The 21,521-nt window shown below is 45.5% G+C and overlaps 1 protein-coding gene across 5 annotated transcripts in view; it reads right to left on the bottom strand.

Moving 5' to 3' along the window:
• The window catches only part of LOC134351808 (arf-GAP with SH3 domain, ANK repeat and PH domain-containing protein 1-like), a 729,826-nt gene that overhangs the window by 356,026 nt on the left and 352,279 nt on the right, over positions 1–21,521 (bottom strand). The window lies entirely within an intron of this gene.

Here is a 21,521-nt window from a genome sequence, read left to right as displayed (position 1 = left end):
TACCATCCGTATCATACTGCCCTGGCTTGTGTATTACATAGAACGCTAGGACACAACTTCCATGGTCAACCGCGACCAGTGGAGGATCTCATCTCATTGCACCTTAGCAATACCTGATTAACATTCATTGCTAAAAGGAAATACCACTTGTGACTCATGTTTCAGACTTCAGATTTCAGATTTTAGGAAGTGATTGCCCACAACTTCTTTGCCCATTCACCACCCTGCCATGGGTGGTGGCAGAAGCAGATACATTGTGGCATTTAAGAAACTCTTAGATAGGCACATGGATGTGAGAAAAATAGAGGGCTATGTAGGAGGGAAAGGTTAGATTGATATTCGACCACAAGATATAGCCACTGCTTTATCCATGCGAGTATCTTTCGTGCAGTACCATGGTTTTTTTTAAACAGCCTCGTGTGCATTGCCTTGTCAAAGGCCTTCTGAAAATCCAAGTACACAACACCAAACAATTCTCCTTTGTCAAGCCTGCTTGGTATTTTTTCAAAGAATTCCAACAGGTTTGTTAAGCAAGATTTTCCCTTAAGGAATCAATGCTGACTTCAGTCTATTTTATGTGCCGTCAAGTACCCCAAAACCACACACTTAACATTTAACTCCAACATCTTCCCAACCACTGAGGTCAGACGAACTGGCTAACTTTGAAGAGTGGAATGACAAAGAAAAATACGTTAAAAAGGTGAGCACAGCATAGTGGGCCAAAGGGACTGCATTCTGTTGTAATGGCCGTTGTTTATCTTGGAAAACAGAAATACTATATAGTCACTAGATTTAATGGGTAAAACTTGCCTTTGAGTGAAAGGCACAATTACCTAATCAAAAAGCAAAAAAGGAAAGCAGATGCTGAAAATCTCTGTAATAAAAAAAACTAAATACTCAGCAGTCAGGCAGCACCTGTGGAGAAAGAAATAGAGTTAACAGTCCAGGTTCATGCTTTGTTTTTCCAGAACCAGGAATCGTATTTATAGCAGATTGTCTATCTGGAGCAAATATAACTGGAGGAAAACAACCAAAGCAGAACATGCCGGAACTGAGGAGTGTGGAACATTGCAATCAGAGGAATTCTGAAATAACGGAGAATGCTAGAAACACCCAGCATACCACTTTAGCATCTCAAGAGAAATAAACAGAACAGATGTGTGAAGCTGGCAAGCTCCCTACGAAAATTCAGCGATCTAAAATATCATCAACCATCTTACCAACCCTACCTCACTCTCCAAAACCACTAACTGACCCGTGAGCTACCCCAGTGTTTTCATAGAAATTTTCAGCACATTACAGGCCCTTCAGCCCACAATGTTGTGCCGACCATGTAACCTACTCTAGAGATTGCCTAGAATTTCCTAGCCCATAGCCATCTATTTTTCTAAGCTCCATGTGCAGTGGCATGCAAAGGTTTGGGCACCCCGGTCAAAACTTCTGTTACTGTGCATAGTTAAGCGAGTAGAAGATGAACTGATCTCCAAAAGTCATAAAGTTAAAGATGAAACACTCTTTTCAACTTTTTAAGCAAGAATCGTGTATTATTTTTGTTTTGTACAATTTTAGAGTGAAAAGAAGGAAAGGAGCACCATGCAAAAGTTTGGGCACCCCAAGAGATTTGAGCTCTCAGATAACTTTTACCAAGGTCTCAGACCTTAATTAGCTTGTTAGAGCTATGGCTTGTTCACAGTCATGATTAGGAAAGTCCAGGTGATGCAAATTTCAAAGCTTTATAAATACCCTGTTACATACTTCATGGATATCTTGTGATTGTCTTATGAGGATGATGTAATGGTCTTTTGGAGGTCACCCAATGTAATTTTTCCGCCGATGTGAGGACACATGATGACATGTTCACCACGGGTATAAAAGGAGACCCCTGGGGTGATGCAGTTAGCTTTTCCAGTTACAGCATCAGCCAGATACTCCGCTCCGCTGCGTATTTGCCTGATGACGCAGTTTTGATTTAAAACGGAGTTTTACATTCTATTGTAAGGTACAAAAGTGTTGGGCTGGCAGTTTAACCAATTGCTGCCAGATCTGTTGATGTACTTTTTCAGTAATATTGGAGAGTGAAGACAGAAACCTGAAGGAGTCGTTCAACGGTTTTGGAGAGGATCGACCATTATTGAATTCGCTCAAGAAACAGTGATCTGCATGAGATAGCCTCTGCTAAAAGCAGTAGAAAAGGCTGTGCAGTATCTAGTATCCAGAGGGAAAGGTCAGCCCTTAAACCATTTTATTTCCGTCGTCATGAATCCTGCGGACAAGGCAGGATTGGTAGTGACGTCGTGTCTTTGAGGAATTCTTTACTTCAAGAAAGTCTCTCCGAATTGATTGTATAAATCTCTTGGACTTTCAAATTTACCATTCTAAGAACTGTGTTTGAATTTACCACTTTAAGACTGTTTTCGCATTTACCGCTTTAAGAACTAGGACTGAGTTTAGCGGTTTGTTAACTGGCCGCATAGCAGTCTACTTCCAGTTAAGGTTTTCATTTATTTCTTTTTACGAATTTTGAGTAGAGTTTAGTAAATATTTATTTGTTTATAAAACCTGACTCATTTCTATATTCATTGTTGCCGGTCAGGTGACAACCCTGACTCCTCAAACCTTGTCCCAACAATCAGCAGCCATGGGCTCCTCTAAGCAGCTGCCTAGCGCTCTGAAAATTAAAATAATTGATGCCCACAAAGCAGGAGAAGGCTATAATGAGATAGCAAAGTGTTTTCAGGTCGCCGCTTTCTCAGTTCGTAATGTAATTGAGAAATGGCAGTTAACAGCAACAGTGGAGGTCAAGTTGAGGTCTGGAAGACCAAGAAAACTTTCCAAGAGAAATGCTTGTAGCATTGGTAGAAAGGCAAATCAAAACCCCTGTTTGACTGCAAAAGACCTTCAGGAAGATTTAGCAGACTCTGTTGTGGTGGTGCACTGTTCTACTGTGCAGTGACACCTGCAAAAATATGACTTTCATAGAAGAGTCATCAGAAGAAAACCTTTCCTGCGTCTTCACCACAAAATTCAGCGTCAGAAGTTTGCAAAGGAACATCTAAACAAGCCTGATGCATTTTGGAAACAACTCCTGTGGACTGAAGTTAAAATAGAACTTTTTGGCCCCAATGAGCAAAGGTATGTTTGGAGAAATAAGGGTACAGAATTTCATGAAAAGAACACCTCTCCAACTGTTAAGCACGGGTGTGGATCGATCATGCTTTGGGCTTGTGTTGCAGCCAGTGGCACAGGGAACATTTCACTGGTAGAGGGAAGAATGAATTCAATTAAATACCAGCAAATTCTGGAAGCAAACATCACACCGTCTGTAAAAAAGCTGAAGATGCAAAGAGGATGGCTTCTACAACAGGATAATGACCTAAACACACCTCGAAATCCACAATGGACTACCTCAAGAGGCGCAAGCTGAAGGTTTTGCCATGGCCCTCACAGTCCCCCGACCTAAACATCATCGAAAATCTGTGGAATATAGACCTCAAAGGAGCAGTGCATACAAGATGGCCAAGAATCTCACAGAACTAGAAGCCTTTTGCAAGGAAGAATGGGCGAAAATCCCCCAAACAGGAATTGAAAGACTCTTAGCTGGCTACAGAAAGCATTTACAAGCTGTGATACTTGCCAAAGGGGGTGTTACTAAGTACTGACCATACAGGGTGCCCAAACTTTTGCTTTGGGCCCTTTTCCTTTTTTGTTATTTTGAAACTGTAAAAGATGGAAATAAAAAAGTAATCTTGCTTAAAATATTAAAGGAATGTGTCATCTTTAACTTTATGCCTTTTGGAAATCAAGTCATCTTTTACTCGCATAGCTATTCACAGTAACAGAAATTTTGACCAGGGGTGCCCAAACTTTTGCATTCCACTGTACGTATCTAAGAGGCTCTTAAAAGACCCAAACAACAGGAATTCTGCAGATGCTGGAAATTCAAGCAACACACATCAAAGTTCTGGTGAACGCAGCAGGCCAGGCAGCATCTCTAGGAAGAGGTACAGTCCACGTTTCAGGCCAAGACCCTCTGGATCTCTTTATTGCTAACTGCCAACGGGACATCAACCGTTTCGACTTCACCGCACCTTGTTCCCATTCCAACCTCACTCCTTCGGAATGCTCTGCTCTCCACTCCCTCCACACTAATCCTAACCTTATTATTAAACCCGCCGATAAGGGGGGTGCCGTTGTAGTCTGGCGTACTGACCTCTACCTTGCCGAGGCACAGCGACAACTCGCAGATACCTCCTCTTATTTACCCCTCAATCGTGACCCCACTAAGGAGCACCAGGCCATTGTCTCCCACACCATCATGGACTTTATCCGCTCAGGGGATCTCCCATCCACTGCTACCAACCTTATAGTTCCCACACCTCACACTTCCCGCTTCTACCTCCTACCCAAGATCCACAAACCTGCCTGTCCTGGCCGACCTATTGTCTCAGCTTGCTCCTGCCCCACAGGACTCGTTTCTGCATACCTCGACATGGTTTTATCCCCCCTTGTTCAATCCCTTCCTACCTATGATCGTGACACTTCTCACGCTCTTAAACTTTTCAATGATTTCGAGTTCCCTGGCCCCCACCGCTTTATTTTCACCATGGATGTCCAGTCCTATATACTTCCATCCCCCATCAGGCAGGTCTCAAAGCTCTCCGCTTCTTTTTGGATTCCAGACCTATCAGTTCCCCTCTACCACCATTCTGCTCTGTCTAGCGGAATTAGTCCTTACTCTTAATAATCTCTCCTTTGGCTCATCCCACTTCCTCCAAACAAAAGGTGTAGCTATGGGCACCCATATGGGTCCTAGCTATGCCTGCATTTTTGTTGGCTTTGTGGAACAATCTATGTTCCGTGCCTATTCTGGTATCCGTCCCCCACTTTTCCTTCGCTACATCGACGACTGCATTGGCGCTGCTTCCTGCATGCATGCTGAGCTTGTTGACTTAATTAACTTTGCCTCCAACTTTCACCCTGCCCTCAAGTTTACCTGGTCCATTTCCGACACCTCCCTCCCCTTTCTAGATCTTTCTGTCTCTGTCTCTGGAGACAGCTTATGCACTGATGTCTACTATAAGCCTACTGACTCTCACAGCTATCAGGACTGTTCCTCTTCTCACCCTGTCTCTTACAAAAATGCCATCCCCTTCTCACAATTCCTCCGTCTCTGCTGCATCTATTCTCAAGATGAGGTTTTTCATTCCAGGACGAGGGAGATGTCCTCCTTTTTTAAAGAAAGGGGCTTCCCTTTCTCCACTATCAACTCTGCTCTCAAACGCATCTCCCCCATTTCCATACATCTGCTCTCACTCCATCCTCCCGTCACCCCACTAGGAATAGGGTTCCCCTGGTCCTCACCTACCACCCCACCAGCCTCCGGGTCCAACATATTATTCTCCGTAACTTCCGCCACCTCCAATGGGATTCCGCCACTAAGCACATCTTTCCCTCCCCCCCCCTCTCTGCTTTCCGCAGGGATCGCTCCCCACGCGACTCCCTTGTCCATTCTTCCTCCCCATCCCTCCCCACTGATCTCCCTCCTGGCACTTATCCTTGTAAGCGGAACAAGTGCTACACATGCCCTTACACTTCCTCCCTTACCACCATTCAGGGCCCCAGACAGTCCTTCCAGGTGAGGCGACACTTCACCTGTGAGTCGGCTGGGGTGATATACTGCGTCCGGTGCTCCCATTGTGGCCTTCTATATATTGGCGAGACCCGACGCAGACTGGGAGACCGCTTTACTGAACACCTATGCTCTGTCAGCCAGAGAAAGCAGGATCTCCCAGTGGCCACACATTTTAATTCTACATCCCATTCCCATTCTGACATGTCTATCCACGGCCTCCTCTACTGACAAGATGAAGCCACATTCAGGTTGGAGGAACAACACCTTATATTCCGTCTGGGTAGCCTCCAACCTGATGGCATGAACATCGACTTCTCTAACTTCCACTAATGCCCCACCTCCCTCTCGTACCCCATCCGTTATTTATTTTTATACACACATTCTTTCTCTCACTCTCCTTTTTCTCCCTCTGTCCCTCTGACTATACCCCTTGCCCATCCTTTGGGTTCCCCCCCCTTGCCTTTCTCCCCGGACCTCCTGTCCCATGATCCTCTCATATCCCCCTTGCCAATCACCTGCCCAGCTCTTGGCTCCATCCCTCCCCCTCCTATCTTCTCCTATCATTTTGGATCTCCCCCTCCCCCTCACACTTCCAAATCTCTGACTAACTCTTAAAAGACCCTATTGTATTCACTTCCACCACCGCCGCTGGCAGTGCATTCCACACACCCATCACTCTCTGTGTGAAAAATTTACCCCTGATATACCTATTTCTAAGCACCTTAAAACTATACCCCCTCGTGTAAGCCATTTCAGCCCTGGAAAAAAGCCTCTGGCTATCCACATGATCCCTTCATCATCTTATGCACCTCTCATTCTCCATCACTCCAAGAAGAAAAGACCAAGTATACTCAACCTATTATGATAAGGTACGCCCTCCAATCCAGGCAATATCCTTGTAAGCAACAGGAATTCTGCAGATGCTGGAAATTCAAGCAACACACATCAAAGTTGCTGGTGAACGCAGCAGGCCAGGCAGCAGGTGACCAGAACTGAACACAATACTCCAAGTGGGGCTGACCAAGGTCTTATATAGCTGTAATATTACCTCACAGCTCTTGAACTCAATGTCAGTTGATGAATGCCAACACACCAAACACCTTCTTAACAATACTGTCAACCTGCGCAGCAGCTTTGAGTGTCCTATCGACACAGACCCCAAGTTCTCTAAGATCCTCCACAATGCCAAGAGTCTTACCATTTATACTATATTCTGTCCTCAAATTGGACCTACCAAAATAAACCGCTTCACTCTTATCTGGGTCGGTCCATCTGCCACTTCTCAGCCCTGTTCTTCATCCTAACGATGTCCTGCTGTAACCTCTGACAACCCTCCAGACTATTCACAACACCCCCAACCTTTGTATCATCAGCAAACTTACTAAGCCATCCTTCTACTTCTTCATCCAAGTCATTTCTAAATATCACAAAGAGGAGTGGTCCCAGAACAGATCCCTGCGAAATACTGCTGGTCATTCCATGCAGAATACAAACTACCTACAACCACCCTTTGCCTTCTGTGGGCAAGCCAATTCTGGGCCTACAAAGCAAGGTCTCCTGAGATCCTATGCCTCCTTACTTTCTGAAGGAGCCTTGCATGGGGAACCGTATCAAATGCCTTACCGAAATGCATATACACTGCATCCACTGCTCGACCTTCATCAATGCATTTTGTTACATCCTCAAAGAATTCAATCAGACTCCTAAGGTTCACGACCTGCCCTTGAAAAAGCCATGGTGACTATCCCTAATAAGATTGTCTCTACAAGTCCTCATAAATCCTGCCTCTCAGGATCTTCTCCAACAACTTGCCCACCACTGAAATAAGACTCACTGGTCTATAATTCCCTGGATTACTCTTACTCCCTTTCTTGAACAAGGGAACAACATTTGGAACCCTCCAATCCTCTGGTACTTCTCCTGTTCCTACTGATGACACAAAGATCATCGCAAGAGGGTCAGCAATCTCCTCCCTCGCTTCCCACAGTAGTCTGGGGTATATCTCATCCGGTCCCGGTATCTTATCTAACTTAATGCTTTTCAAAAGTTCCAGTACATCCCCTTTCTCATTGTCTATATGCTCAAGTGTTTCAGTCAACTGTAAGTCATCCCTACAATTGTCAACGTCTTTCTCCCTGGTGAATACTGAAGCAGAGTATTCATTAAGTACCTCCACTACCTCCTCCAACTCCATGCACACGTATCCACTTGAATGGTCCTATTTTCACACGGCTCATCCTCTTGCTCTTCACATACTTGTAGAATGCCTTGGGGTTTTTTTTAATCCTGTTCACCTAGGCCTTCTCATGGCCCCTTCTGCCTCTCCTAATTCCATACTTAAGCTCCTTCCTAGCAACTTGTAATTTTCTAGAGCTCTAACAGTAGTTTCTTGAACTTTTCATAAGCTTTTCTTTTCTTCTTAACTAGATTTTCTACATACTTTGTACACCACGGTTGTGTAACTCAACCATCCTTTCCCTGCCCCAATGGAACATACCTATGCAGAACTCCATGCAAATGTTCCCTGAACTTTCTGCAATGCATTTCTCTGAGAACATCTGCTCCCAAATTCCTGCCTAATATTTCCCCCCCGACCCCAATTAAATGTTTTTCCAAATTGTCTGCTCCTATCCCTATCCAGCACTATGGTGAAGGAGATGGGAAATGTGGTCACTACCTCCAAAATGCTCTCTCACTGAGAGATCTGACACTTAATCAGGTTCATTTCCCAATACCAGATCAAGTACAGCCTCACCTCTAGTTGGCTTATCTACATATTGCATCGGGAAACCTTCCTGAACACACCTAACAAACTCCTCCCCATCTAAATGTCTTCCACTAAGGAGATGCCAATCAATATTAGGAAAGTTAAAACCTCCCATCACAACAACCCAATTGTTATTGCACCATTCCAGAACCTGCCTGCCTATCTGCTCCTCGATGTCCCTGTTGCTATTGGTGGGGGGGGGGGGGTGTCTATAAAAAACACCCAGTAGAGTTATTGCCCCTTTCCTGTTTCTGACTTCCACCCACACTGACTGAGTAGACCATCCCTCCATGACTTCCTCCTTTTCTGCAGCCATGACACTACCCCAAATTAGCAATGGCACGCCCCCACCTCTTTTGCCTCCCTCTCTGTCCTTTTTGAAACATCTAAAGCCTGGCACACTCAGCAGCCATTCCTGCTCCTGAGACATCCAAGTCTCTGTAATAGCCACAACGTCACAGCTCCACGTAATGATCCACACTCTAACTTGATCTGTACTCTAACTTCATCTGCCTTGTTTATGTTACTCCTCATATTAAAATAAACACATCTCAAACCATCAGGCTGAGTGCATCTTTGCCCTAACATCTGCCTATCCTTCCTCACAAACTCCCTACAATCTGTCTCTACTTGTGCACCAACTTCCCCATCCTTTGCCTCTTCACTTCGGTTCCCAGCCCACTGCAAATCTAGTTTAAACCCTCCCCAATAGTCTTAGCAAAACTACCTGCCAGAATATTGGTCCCCTTTGGATTCAAGTGCAACCCGTCATTTTTGTACAGGTCACACCTGCCCCACAAGATGTCCCAATGATCCAAAAATCTGAATCGCTGCTCCTTGCTTCAATCCTTCAGCCATGCATTTATCCTCCACCTTATTCTATTCCTATACTCACTGTCGCATGGCACAGGCAGCAATCCCAAGATTACTACCTTTGAGGTACTGCTTCTCAGCTTCCTTCTGAACATGATCCCTGACTGCTCACCCTCCCATTTCAGAATATTGTGGACGCACTCAGAAACATCACAAACCCTGGCACCTGGGAGGCAAACTACCATCCTTGTTTCTCTTATACATCCACAGAATCGCCTGTCTGTTCCCCTAACAATAGAGTCCCCTATTACTGCTGCCCTCCTCTTCCATTCCCTACCCTTCTGAGCTACAGGGCCAGACTCAGTGCCAGAGGCACGGCCACTGTTGCTTCCCACAGGAAGGTCATTCCCTTGCTCCTCCAAAAGCAGTCAAAATAGAGTACAGTACTTATTATTAAGGGGGAAAGCCACAGGGGTGTTCTCCACTACCTGACGCCCTCCCTTCCCTCTCCTGACGGTCACCCACTTATCTGTCTCCTGCGGCCCCCGGGTGACCACCTGCCTGTAGCTCCTGTCTATCAACTTTTCACTCTCCCTAACAAGCTGAAGGTCATCGAGCTGCAGCTCCAGCTTGATGCACTTGGTGCAGATGTGGCCACCAGGGAGGCTAGAAGTCTCCAGGACGTCCTACATCTGACACTCAGAACAGAAAGCTGGCCTTGCAGTCATACCCACTATTCCAAGGTGCTAAGCCCCATGAGATGCTCCTTTTTTAAGCTCTTTTCCCTGACCTGTGCGAAGCTCTCTCTTTGAATCAATTGGTCCACCGCTAATGCACCAAGCACTGCGAAATGCTCCTTTTTTAAACTTTTCTCCACAATCTGCACGAAATCTCTCTCTTTGAATCAATTGAGAATGACTGCGCAAGCGCTTGTAAGTCGGACTGTGAGGCAGCGGGAGTGTATAAAAGAGAGCAGATTAACGGAGCGGGTGACGGAGTAGAGGGAGACAGAATAGGAAGGCTTTGGCTCCTCAGGTTTCAGCGGACGGAGGATGAGGAGGAGCTTCACTCCAAGTGAGGCAAGGTTGGTTAAGATACTTTAATAAATCTTTAGAGTAGGTAATGGAGGCAGCAGTTAGGGCAGTTGAGTGCTCCATTGGTAGGATGTGGGAAGTCAGGGCGAGTACAATCATCCCTTTTAACTACACCTGCAAAAGGTGCATCCAGCTGCAGCTCCTGACAAACTGAGTTAGGGAACTGGAGTTACTTCACCTGGAGTTACTGGAGTTAGGGAACCGAGTTACTTCACCTGTGAGTCGGCTGGAGTGATACTGCATCCGGTGCTCCCGATGTGGCCTTTTATATAGTGGCGAGACCGGATGCAGACTGGGAGACCGCTTTGGTGAACACCTACGCTCTGTCCGCCAGAGAAAGCAGGATCTCCCAGTGGCCACACATTTTAATTCCACATCCCATTCCCATTCTGACATGTCTATCCACGGCCTCCTCTACTGTAAAGATGAAGCCACACTCAGGTTGGAGGAACAACACCTTATATTCCGTCTGGGTAGCCTCCAACCTGATGGCGTGAACATCGACTTCTCTAACTTCCACTAATGCCCCACCTCCCCCTCGTACCCCATCTGTTACTTATTTTTATACACACATTCTTTCTCTCACTCTCCTTTCTCCCCCTCTGTCCCTCTGAATATACCCCTTGCCCATCCTCTGGGTCCCCCCCCCCTTGTCTTTCTTCCCGGACCTCCTGTCCCATGATCCTCTCGTATCCCTTTTGCCTATCATCTGTCCAGTTCTTGGCTCCATCCCTCCCCCTCCTGTCTTCTCCTATCATTTTGGATTTTCCCTCCCCCTCCAACTTTCAAATCCCTTACTCACTCTTCCTTCAGTTAGTCCTGACGAAGGGTCTTGGCCTGAAACGTCAACTGCACCTTTTCCTAGAGATGCTGCCTGGCCTGCTGCATTCACCAGCAACTTTGATGTGTGTTGCTTGAATTTCCAGCATCTGCAGAATTCCTGTTGTTTGCGTTTTTAAATTCACTACTGCAAAGCCTCTTCCGGTGATGCCTACACCGAAGAAGTTTAGATCCTCTCTTCGACGGGAGTTCAGTGAAACCATCTCTCACTGCTCCCCATCTGTAATTTCTTCGGCTCTTCAACTTTTCGACCACACTTTGACTCAGACTCGCTATGACAGCCATATATCCTTTCTTGGAACGTGCCTCCGTTGCCAACTTACTCCAGTTGGCTTTAGGATTCGTTTCTGAGCCTCTCAATTTGGACCTTCTGAGGATCCCAGGTACTCACATTTTATTGACTCTGCCTCTCGCCGCTTCTCCCGTCAAGCTCTGAAGGCGACTCTCTCCGCCATGAGGAGGTACTTGGTGTCCCTATCCCAGACCCTTCCACACCTTCAGGACACTTTCTTCGCCGTCCGTAATGGTCCTACCCGTTATTTCATCCTCCGACGGATTCACGTCTGCAATCGCCGTTTTTTTGACTTTGTCATGTTAGGCAAAGATGGCAAGATCCTACATCTACGGACTCCAGAGCCTGCTGGCCATGAAACTAGCAGGCATGAACTTCAGATTGCCTCTGCCATTGATCTCGCCGGCTCCAACACCTCAGGGCATATTCAAAACCCGGACTCCAGCAACGACCATGGACACATTCAAAGTGATTGCGCAACCACCAACTGCAACTCCAGCCTTAAACTCCAGGCCGGGTCTTTATGTGCTGCTATTGTGACTCCCGTCTCCCCTTCCCCAACCACCACTCTGCAACCCTGTCTCCCTCATTTCCGACCGTCAGCTCCTGGGCCCTCAGAGGCTCCATTTTCCTCTCACACCAACCATCCCCTCTCCACTGACATCCCAAGCCTCCCCCCTCCCACCTCTGATCCCAGCTCTCATTCGTGCTGGGTCTTTACCATCCCCTCCGACCTTCAACTGTCGGAGGCAGAGCGCTCTGTCCTCAGTAAGGGCCTCACCTTTGTCCCCCTTCGCCCACACCTCAGCGAGTTCCGCATTCGCCATGATGCGGAACTCTTCTTCCGCTGTCTCTGTCTCCGAGCCTACTTCTTCGGCAAGGACTCTTCCACCCCCACCGATGACCCCTTCTCCCGTCTTCAACCCTCCTCTTCTTCATGGACACCCCACTCTGGTCTTCTGCCTGCTCTGGATCTCTTTATCGCTAACTGCCGACGGGACATCAACTGTCTCGACTTCACCGCACCTTGTTCCCATTCCAACCTCACTCCTTCGGAACGCTCTGCTCCCTACTCCCTCCGCACTAATCCTAACCTTATTATTAAACCCGCCGATAAGGGGGGTGCTGTTGTAGTCTAGCGTACTGACCTCTACCTTGCCGAGGCACAGCGACAACTCGCGGATACCTCCTCTTATTTACCCCTCGATCGTGACCCCACTAAAGAGCACCAGGCCATTGTCTCCCACACCATCACCGACTATATCCGCTCAGGAGATCTTCCATCCACTGCTACCAACCTTATAGTTCCCACACCTTGCACTTCCAGTTTCTACCCCCTACCCAAGATCCACAAACCTGCCTGCCCTGGCCGACCTATTGTCTCAGCTTGCTCCTGTCCCACCGAACTCGTTTCTGCATGCCTCGACACGGTTTTATCCCCCCTTGTTCAATCCCTTCCTACCTATGTACGTGACACTTCTCACGCTCTTAAACTTTTCAATGATTTTAAGTTCCCTGGCCCCCACCGCTTTAATTTCACCATGGATGTCCAGTCCCTATATACTTCCATCCCCCATCAGGAAGGTCTCAAAGCTCTCCGCTTCTTTTTGGATTCCAGACCTAATCAGTTCCCCTCTACCATCACTCTGCTCCGTCTAGCGGAATTAGTCCTTACTCTTAATAATTTCTCCTTTGGCTCCTCCCACTTCCTCCAAACTAAAGGTGTAGCTATGGGCACCCGTATGGGTCCTAGCTATGCCTGCCTTTTTGTTGGCTTTGTGGAACAATCTATGTTCCGTGCCTATTCTGGTATCTGTCCCCCACTTTTCCTTCGCTACATCGACGACTGCATTGGCGCTGCTTCCTGCATGCATGCAGAGCTCGTTGACTTAATTAACTTTGCCTCCAACTTTCACCCTGCCCTCAAGTTTACCTGATCCATTTCCGACACCTCCCTCCCCTCCCTCCCCTTTCTAGATCTTTCTGTCTCTGTCTCTGGAGACAGCTTGTCCACTGATGTCTACTATAAGCCTACTGACTCTCACAGCTATCTGGACTATTCCCCTTCTCACCCTGTCTCTTGCAAAAACGTCATCCCCTTTTCGCAATTCCTCCGTCTCCACCGCATCTGCTCTCAGGATGAGGCTTTTCATTCTAGGACAAGGGAGATGTCTTCATTTTTTAAAGAAAGGGGCTTCCCTTCCTCCACTATCAACTCTGCTCTTAAACACATCTCCCCTATTTCACGTACATCTGCTCTCACTCCATCCTCCCACGACCCCACTAGGAATAGGGTTCCCCTGGTCCTCACCTACCACCCCACCAGCCTCCGGGTCCAACATATTATTCTCCGTAACTTCCGCCACCTCCAACGGGATCCCATCACGAAGCACATCTTACCCTCCCCCCTTCTCTCTGCATTCCACAGGGATTGCTCCCTACGCGACTCCCTTGTCCATTCGTCCCCCCCATCCCTCCCCACTGATCTCCCTCCTGGCACTTATCCTTGTAAGCAGAACAACTGCTACACATGCCCTTACACTTCCTCCCTTACCACCATTCAGGGCCCCAAACAGTCCTTCCAGGTGAGGCGACACTTCACCTGTGAGTCGGCTGGGGTGATATACTGCGTCCGGTGCTCCCGATGTGGCCTTTTATACATTGGCGAGACCCGACGCAGACTGGGAGACCGCTTTGCTGAACATCTACGCTCTGTCCGCCAGAGAAAGCAGGATCTCCCAGTGGCCACACATTTTAATTCCACATCCCATTCCCATTCTGACATGTCTATCCACGGCCTCCTCTACTGTAAAGATGAAGCCACACTCAGGTTGGAGGAACAACACCTTATATTCCATCTGGGTAGCCTCCAACCTGATGGCGTGAACATCGACTTCTCTAACTTCTGCTAATGCCCCACCTCCCTCTCGTACCCCATCTGCTACTTATTTTTATACACACATTCTTTCTCTCACTCTCCTTTTTCTCCCTCTGTCCCTCTGAATATACCCCTTGCCCATCATCTGGGTCCCCCCCCTTGTCTTTCTTCCCGGACCTCCTGTCCCATGATCCTCTCATATCCCTTTTGCCTATCACCTGTCCAACTCTTGGCTCTATCCCTCCCCCTCCTGTCTTCTCCTATCATTTTGGATCTCCCCCTCCCCCTCCAACTTTCAAATCCCTTACTCACTCTTCCTTCAGTTAGTCCTGACGAAGGGTCTCGGCCTGAAACGTCGACTGCGCCTCTTCCTATAGATGCTGCTTGGCCTGCTGCGTTCACCAGCAACTTTGATGTGGGTTGTTAGGGAACTGGAGCTGGAGCTGGAACAACTTCGGATCAGTCGGGAGGCAGAGGCAGAAATAGAGGAGTTACAGGGAGATAGTCACCCCGAAGAGTCAGGAGACAGGTAGCTGGGTGACTGTCAAGAGAGGGAAGGGAAATACACAGAATGAGCAGAGCACCCCTGTGGCCGTTCCCACCAAAAATAAGTACATCGTTTTGGATACTGTTGATGGGAACGACCTACCAGGGAAAAGTTGCAGTGGTTGCGTCTCTGGCACCGAGATGGGACCCTCAACTCAGAAAGGAAGGAGGAAATAGAGAACAGCAGTAGTGATAGGGGATTTGATAGCTAGGGGGACAGATAAGAGGTTCTGTGGAAGAGATCAAGAATCCCGGATGGTCTGTTGCCTCGCTGGTGCCAAGGTCTGCGATGTCTCAGATCGAGTTTTCGGTATTCTCAAGAGGGAGGGTGAGCAGCCGGATGTCGTGGTCCATGTAGGGACCAATGACATGGGTAGGAAGAGTGAGGAGGTCCTGAAAGGTGAGTTTAGGGAGTTAGGCGCCAAGTTAAAGGACAGGACCTCCAGGATAGCAATCTCAGGATTGCTACCACTGCCACGTGCAGGTGGGTTTAGAAATAGTAAGATGGCGCAGATCAACACTTGGCTGAAGACATGGTGCAGGAGGGAGGGCTTCAGATTTATAGATAATCGGGCAGTTTTCCAGGAAAGGTGGGACCTGTTCCAGCGGGACGGTTTACATCTGAACTGGAGGGGGACAAATATTCTTGCAGGTAGGTTTGCTAGAAAGTGGATTTAAACTAGATACAAGGGGGAGGGGAACCAGAGTGTAGGAACAGATGTAGGGAAGAAGGAAGAAAAAGAAAATAGTGAAATTGTTTGCACCGTTAGTGATAAACAGAGAGTGAGAGGTGGAAAATTTCTTGACTACATTTATTTTAATTCTAGGAGCATTATAAGAAAGGTGGATGAGCTTAAAGCATGAATTGATACCTGGAAGCATGATGTGATCGCTATTAGTGAAACATGGTTACAGGAGGGGTGTGATTGGCAACTAAATATTACTGGATTTAATTGCTTCAGGTGTGATAGAATCGGAGGGACAAGAGGGGGAGGTGTTGCATTGCTTGTCAGAGAAAATATTACAGTGGTGCTCTGGTAGGATAGATTAGAGGGCTCGTCTAGAGAAGCTATTTGGGTGGAATTGAGGAATGGGAAAGGTGTAGTAACATTATGAGGGTGTATTATAGACCACCAAATGGGGAGCGAGAATTGGAGGAGCAAATTTGTAAGGAGATAGCAGATGTTTGTAGTAAGCACAAGGTTGTGATTGTGGGAGATTTTAATTTTCCACAACACAGACTGGGAAGCCCATACTGTAAAAGGGCTGGATGGTTTGGAGTTTGTAAAATGTGTGCAGGATAGTTTTTTGCAGCAATACATAGAGCTACCAACTAGAGAAGAAGCAGTGTTGGATCTCCTGTTAGGGAATGAGATAGGTCAGGTGACAGAGGTTTGTGTTGGGGAGCACTTTGGGTCCAGTGATCACAATGCTATTAGTTTCAATATAATTATGGAGAAGGATAGGTCTAGACCCAGGGTTGAGATTTTTGATTGGAAAAAGGCTAACTTTGAGGAAATGCGAAAGGAATTAGAAGGAGTGGCTTGGGACAATTTGTTTCATGGGAAGAATGTAATAGAGAAATGGACGTCATTTAAAGGTGAAATTCTGAGAGTACAGAATCTTTATGTTCCTGTTAGGTTGAAAGGAAAGGTTAAAAGTTTGAGAGAGCCATCGTTTTCAAGGGATATTGGAAACTTAGTTCGGAAAAAGAGACATATCTACAATAAACATAGGCAGCATGGAGTAAGTGAGGTGCTCAAGCAATATAAAGAATGTAAAAAGAATCTTAAGAAAGAAATTAGAAAAGCTAAAAGAAGATACGAGGTTGCTTTGGCAAGTAAGGTGAAAATAAATCCGAAGGGGTTCTACAGTTATATTAATAGCAAAAGGATAGTGAGGGATAAAATTTGTCCCTTAGAGAATCAGAGTGGACAGTTATGTGTGGAACCAAAAGAGATGGGAGAGATTCTGAACAATTTCTTTTCTTCGGTATTCACTAAGGAGAAGGATATTGAATTGTGTAAGATAAGGGAAACAGGTAGGGAAGTTATGGAAACTATGATGATTAAAGAAGAGGAAGTACTGGAGCTTTTAAGGAATATAAAAGTGGATAATTCTCTGGGTCCTGACAGGATATTCCCTAGGACCTTGAGGGAAGTTAGTGTGGAAATAGCAGGAACTCTGAGAGAAATATTTCAAATGTCATTAGAAACGGGGATGGTGCCGGAGGACTGGCGTATTGCTCATGTTGTTCCATTTTTTAAAAAAGGGTTCTAAGTGTAAACCTAGTAATTATCGGCCTGTGAGTTTGACGTCACTGGTGGGTAAATTGATGGAAAGTATTCTTAGAGATGGTATATGTAATTATCTGGATAGACAGGGTCTGATCAGAAACAGCCAACATGGATTCGTGCGTGGAAGGTCATGTTTGAGAAATCTTATTGAATTTTTTGAAGAGGTTACTAGGAAAATTGACGAGGGTAAAGCGGTGGATCGGTGGATGGTATCGTTATGGACTTCAGTAAGGTCTTTGACAAGGTTCCACACGGAAGGTTGGTTAGGAAGGTTCAATTGTTAGGTATTGATATTGAAGTAGTAAAATGGATTCAGCAGTGGCTGGATGGGAGACGCCAGAGAGTGGTGGTGGATAACTGTTTGTCAGATTGGAGGCCGGTGACTAGTGGTGTGCCTCAGGGATCTGTACTGGGTCCAATGTTGTTTGTCATATACATTAATGATCTGGATGATGGGGTGGCAAACTGGATGAGTAAGTATGCAGATGATATTAAGATAGTTGGAATTGTGGATAATGAAGTAGGTTTTCAAAGCCTGCAGAGAGATTTAAGCCAGTTAGAAAAGTGGGCTGAAAGATGGCAGATGGAGCTTAATGCTGATAAATATGAGATGCTACATTTTGGTAGGTAGGACTAATCAAAATAGGATATACATGGTAAATGGTAGGGCACTGAAGAATGCAGTGGAACAGAGGAATCTAGGAATAATGGTGTATAGTTCCCTGAAGGTGGAATCTCATGCGGATAGGGTGGTGAAGAAAGCTTTTGGTATGCTGGCCTTTATTAATCAGAGCATTGAGTATAGGAGTTGGGATGTAATGTTGAAATTGTACAAGGCATTGGTGAGGCCAAATTTGGAGTATTGTGTACTTGGTCACCGAATTATAGGAAAGATGTCAACAAAATAGAGAGAGTACAGAGAAGATTTACTAGAATGTTACCTGGGTTTCATCACCTAAGTTACATAGAAAGGTTGAACAGGTTAGGTCTTTATTCTTTGGAACGTAAAAGGTTGAGGAGGGACTTGATAGAGGTATTTAAAATTATGAGGGGGATAGATAAGAGTTGACGTGAATAGGCTTTTTCCATTGAGAGCGGGGGAGATTCAAACAAGATGACATGAGTTGAGAGTAAAAGGGCAAAAGTTTAGGGGTAACATGAGGGGGAACTTCTTTACTCAGAGAGTGGTAGCTGTGTGGAACGAGCTTCCAGCAGAAGTGGTTGAGGCAGGCTCGATGTTGTCATTTAAAGTTAAATTGGACAGCTATATAGACAGGAAAGGAAAGGAGGGTTATGAGCTGAGTACAGGTTGGTGGGATTAGGGTGCGATTAAGAGTTCGGCATGGACAAGAAGGGCCAAGATGGCCTGTTTACATGCTATAATTGTTATATGGTTATATGTAAGTGGACCAGAATAACAAGGAACTCATAATCACACTTGTGGAGCAAATGTAGGAGTTCTGGAAAGAAGTCACACAAACCATAATGGGATTCTCCAATGTAGAGGAGACTACATTGTGAACATTAAATTGCTTAGAATGAGTTTCCTGGTCTCTGATTGGTTCGAAGGGGTGAAAGAGCAGTTTGTTTGATCTTGTGTGTGGGAAGGCAGAAGCAGTCACAAGTAGAGTGAGTGTAGGAGATTTAAAATGAACCAAGGAGTCATACAGGGAATGGTTCTTTATGTATTGCTGAAAGGTTAGCAGAGGTACAAATACATCTGAAGAAGTTGGTGGATGTGAAGAGAGGGTTATAGAAAATAGAACAAACATGGTTAGCAGCCTGATATCATGAAGGAAAAGAAAACTCAGAAGCAGTTGTGGAAAGTGTTGTCAGCATTGAAGATATGAGCAGCTGAAGGACAAGCTCACACTTCCAAAGCTATTTAACTACAGCACCCCTTTCTCCACTTCCTGCATAGATTCCATCCCAGTCTCACAATATATCTTAACATCATTTCATTTGTTTGTATGACAAAACTCTTTGGCATCAGAGCCTCTGAAATGTATTCCATTCTCCTGATCCAAGGAGTCTTCTTCACTGCAGCTGTCAAAGTTTTCAATCATACTTGTTTAATTTACAACACTTCTATTCCCATCTCCTTACCTCACTCAAGGATAGAGCTCCCCTTGTAATCATCATCTATCTTGTTACCCTCTACAATGGATGCATTAAGGTTCTGCCACCTCCAGCAAGATGCCATATTTATTTTGCTTATTGAGATACAGCATGGAATAGGCCCTTCTGGCCCAGTACACCGCACGCCCTCCCCGCCCCGCCGATTTAACCCTAGCCTGATCACAGGACAATTTACAATGACCAATTAACCTACCAACTGGTACATCTTTGGACTGCGGGAGGAAACAGAGCACCCATAGGAAGCCCACGTAGTCACGGCGAGAACATAGAAACTCAGGAATTGAATCTGGGCCGTCTGTACCACAAAGCGTTGTGTTAACCACTATACTACCATGCTGCCCTACCACACTACCATGCTTTCTCTCCTTTCTCTTTTCTTATCCCAAAGGAACTGTTTCCTCCATAAATCCTTGTTTGCTCATCCATCTCCACCAACAAACTTTCCTTCTTGTTTACCATGCCATGGAACAAAAGGAGATATAACACTGCTTTTGGCTCTTACCACACCCACTATCCTTCAAGATGAAACAGTAATTCAGTCAGTCTTCTTCCAATGTGGCACGTGGCATACTGAGCTGAAAACATCCATCTTCTCTATACTCACGAAACGAAATGCAGATTAAATTACCACTTCATAGACCCTTTCATGCAATCGGCAAGAGTGATCCTGCTTGTCTCTCACTTTAGTTCTCCATTCCAACCCCATGTTGTATTTCGTGACATATACAGTTATGTACTTAGAAAATAAATATACTTTGAACCCTCACCTCCATCTTTAGCCTGCCATGCTGAACTAACAAAGCCCAGCAAAACCTGGCCAGGGGGTTTGCTAATGCTACTCGAGAGGGTTTAAAGTAGCTTTGCAGGGGGCTTGGAACTGGAGCCCCAGGTCAGTAAGGGAAGGATCGGACCGGAAGATAGATGCCAGGGAAAATACTAAAAGGCAAAATCGAAATAACAGGTATGATGGGTTAGATAGTTTGAAGTGCGCGTATTTTAATACTAGGAGTAATATGGGGAAGGGTGATAAGCTTACAGCATGGATCAATACATGGAACTACTATGTTGTGACCATTACAGGCACTTGATCGAGAGAGAATCAGGAATGGGTGATTAATGTACCAGGTTTTCAAAGTTTTAGAAAATATAAAGGAGGAGATAAATGAGGGGGAAGGTTGCACTACTAATCAGGGACAATACCACAGATGCACTTGGGGAGACATAGTGGAGGGGTCAGACACTGAGTCTATTTTGGTAGAACAAGAATAGGCAGGGTGCAATCATACTGATGGTATTGTACTACAGACCCCCCCCCCAATAGCCACCAGGCCATTGAGGAACAGATATGTAAGCAAAGCAAGGAAATGTGTAAAAATAATAGGGTTGTTATCATGGGGGATTTCAACTTCCCTAGTATAAACTGGAACCTACTTACAGCAAGGGTTTAGATAGGCAGAATTTGTTAAGTGTATGCAGGAAGGTTTCTTAAATAAATATGTAGCTGGTCCAACAAGAGGAGGGGCTTTACTGGAAATGATCTTGAATCTTTAAATCACTAATGGAATAGCCGGTAATTCATTCAAAATTCCATACTATATAATTTACCTGGCCTCCCAGATAAAGATAAAGACATTACTGTTGGATTATAAAGCTATTTACCAAGTTTGCGATTCATTCATCTTAGAATGACCATTAACCAATATCTCCACTCAAACAGAAATAAATAAATTACTATAGTACTATAACACAGCTAGTCTATAAAAGTGATAAACCGTTTCAAATCTGTGAATGAAGTCCTGTGATTAAAACCATAGGTCAACTATGGTAAGACTAGAACATTAAATTTCAAAGGCATTGAACTGCTTCAATAGGCAGTAAGCTAGCCTATCTCAAGTACAGCTTGTGAGAAATATTTTTGCTTTTGAGGTTCATACTGGTTCACTACTTTCCCCAAATTTAATCCATCTCTCAAGCCCCCATACACCTGTTCAATGAAACCCACATCGGCACCGGAAGGGTATATTTCCATTGCTTATGATAGGTAAACCAAAAACATTTCTGGACAAATTGGTATCTTATTTTCATAGCCAACTGTGGGTGAGAGTGGTGGTTAGAGTTGGAGATAGGAAGTAACGGCTATATTTTGAAAAATACCCAAAAACACAGAAGTAATGAATACTGGCTCAGATTTTATTGGTTCCACCATCCACATGGCACCAATCT

Source organism: Mobula hypostoma, chromosome 9 (genome assembly GCF_963921235.1).
Source record: "Mobula hypostoma chromosome 9, sMobHyp1.1, whole genome shotgun sequence".
In the NCBI taxonomy this organism is placed as follows: domain Eukaryota; kingdom Metazoa; phylum Chordata; class Chondrichthyes; order Myliobatiformes; family Myliobatidae; genus Mobula; species Mobula hypostoma.
The sequence above is the reverse complement of the archived record's forward strand: the minus strand, read 5'-3'. Positions and strand labels throughout refer to the sequence as shown.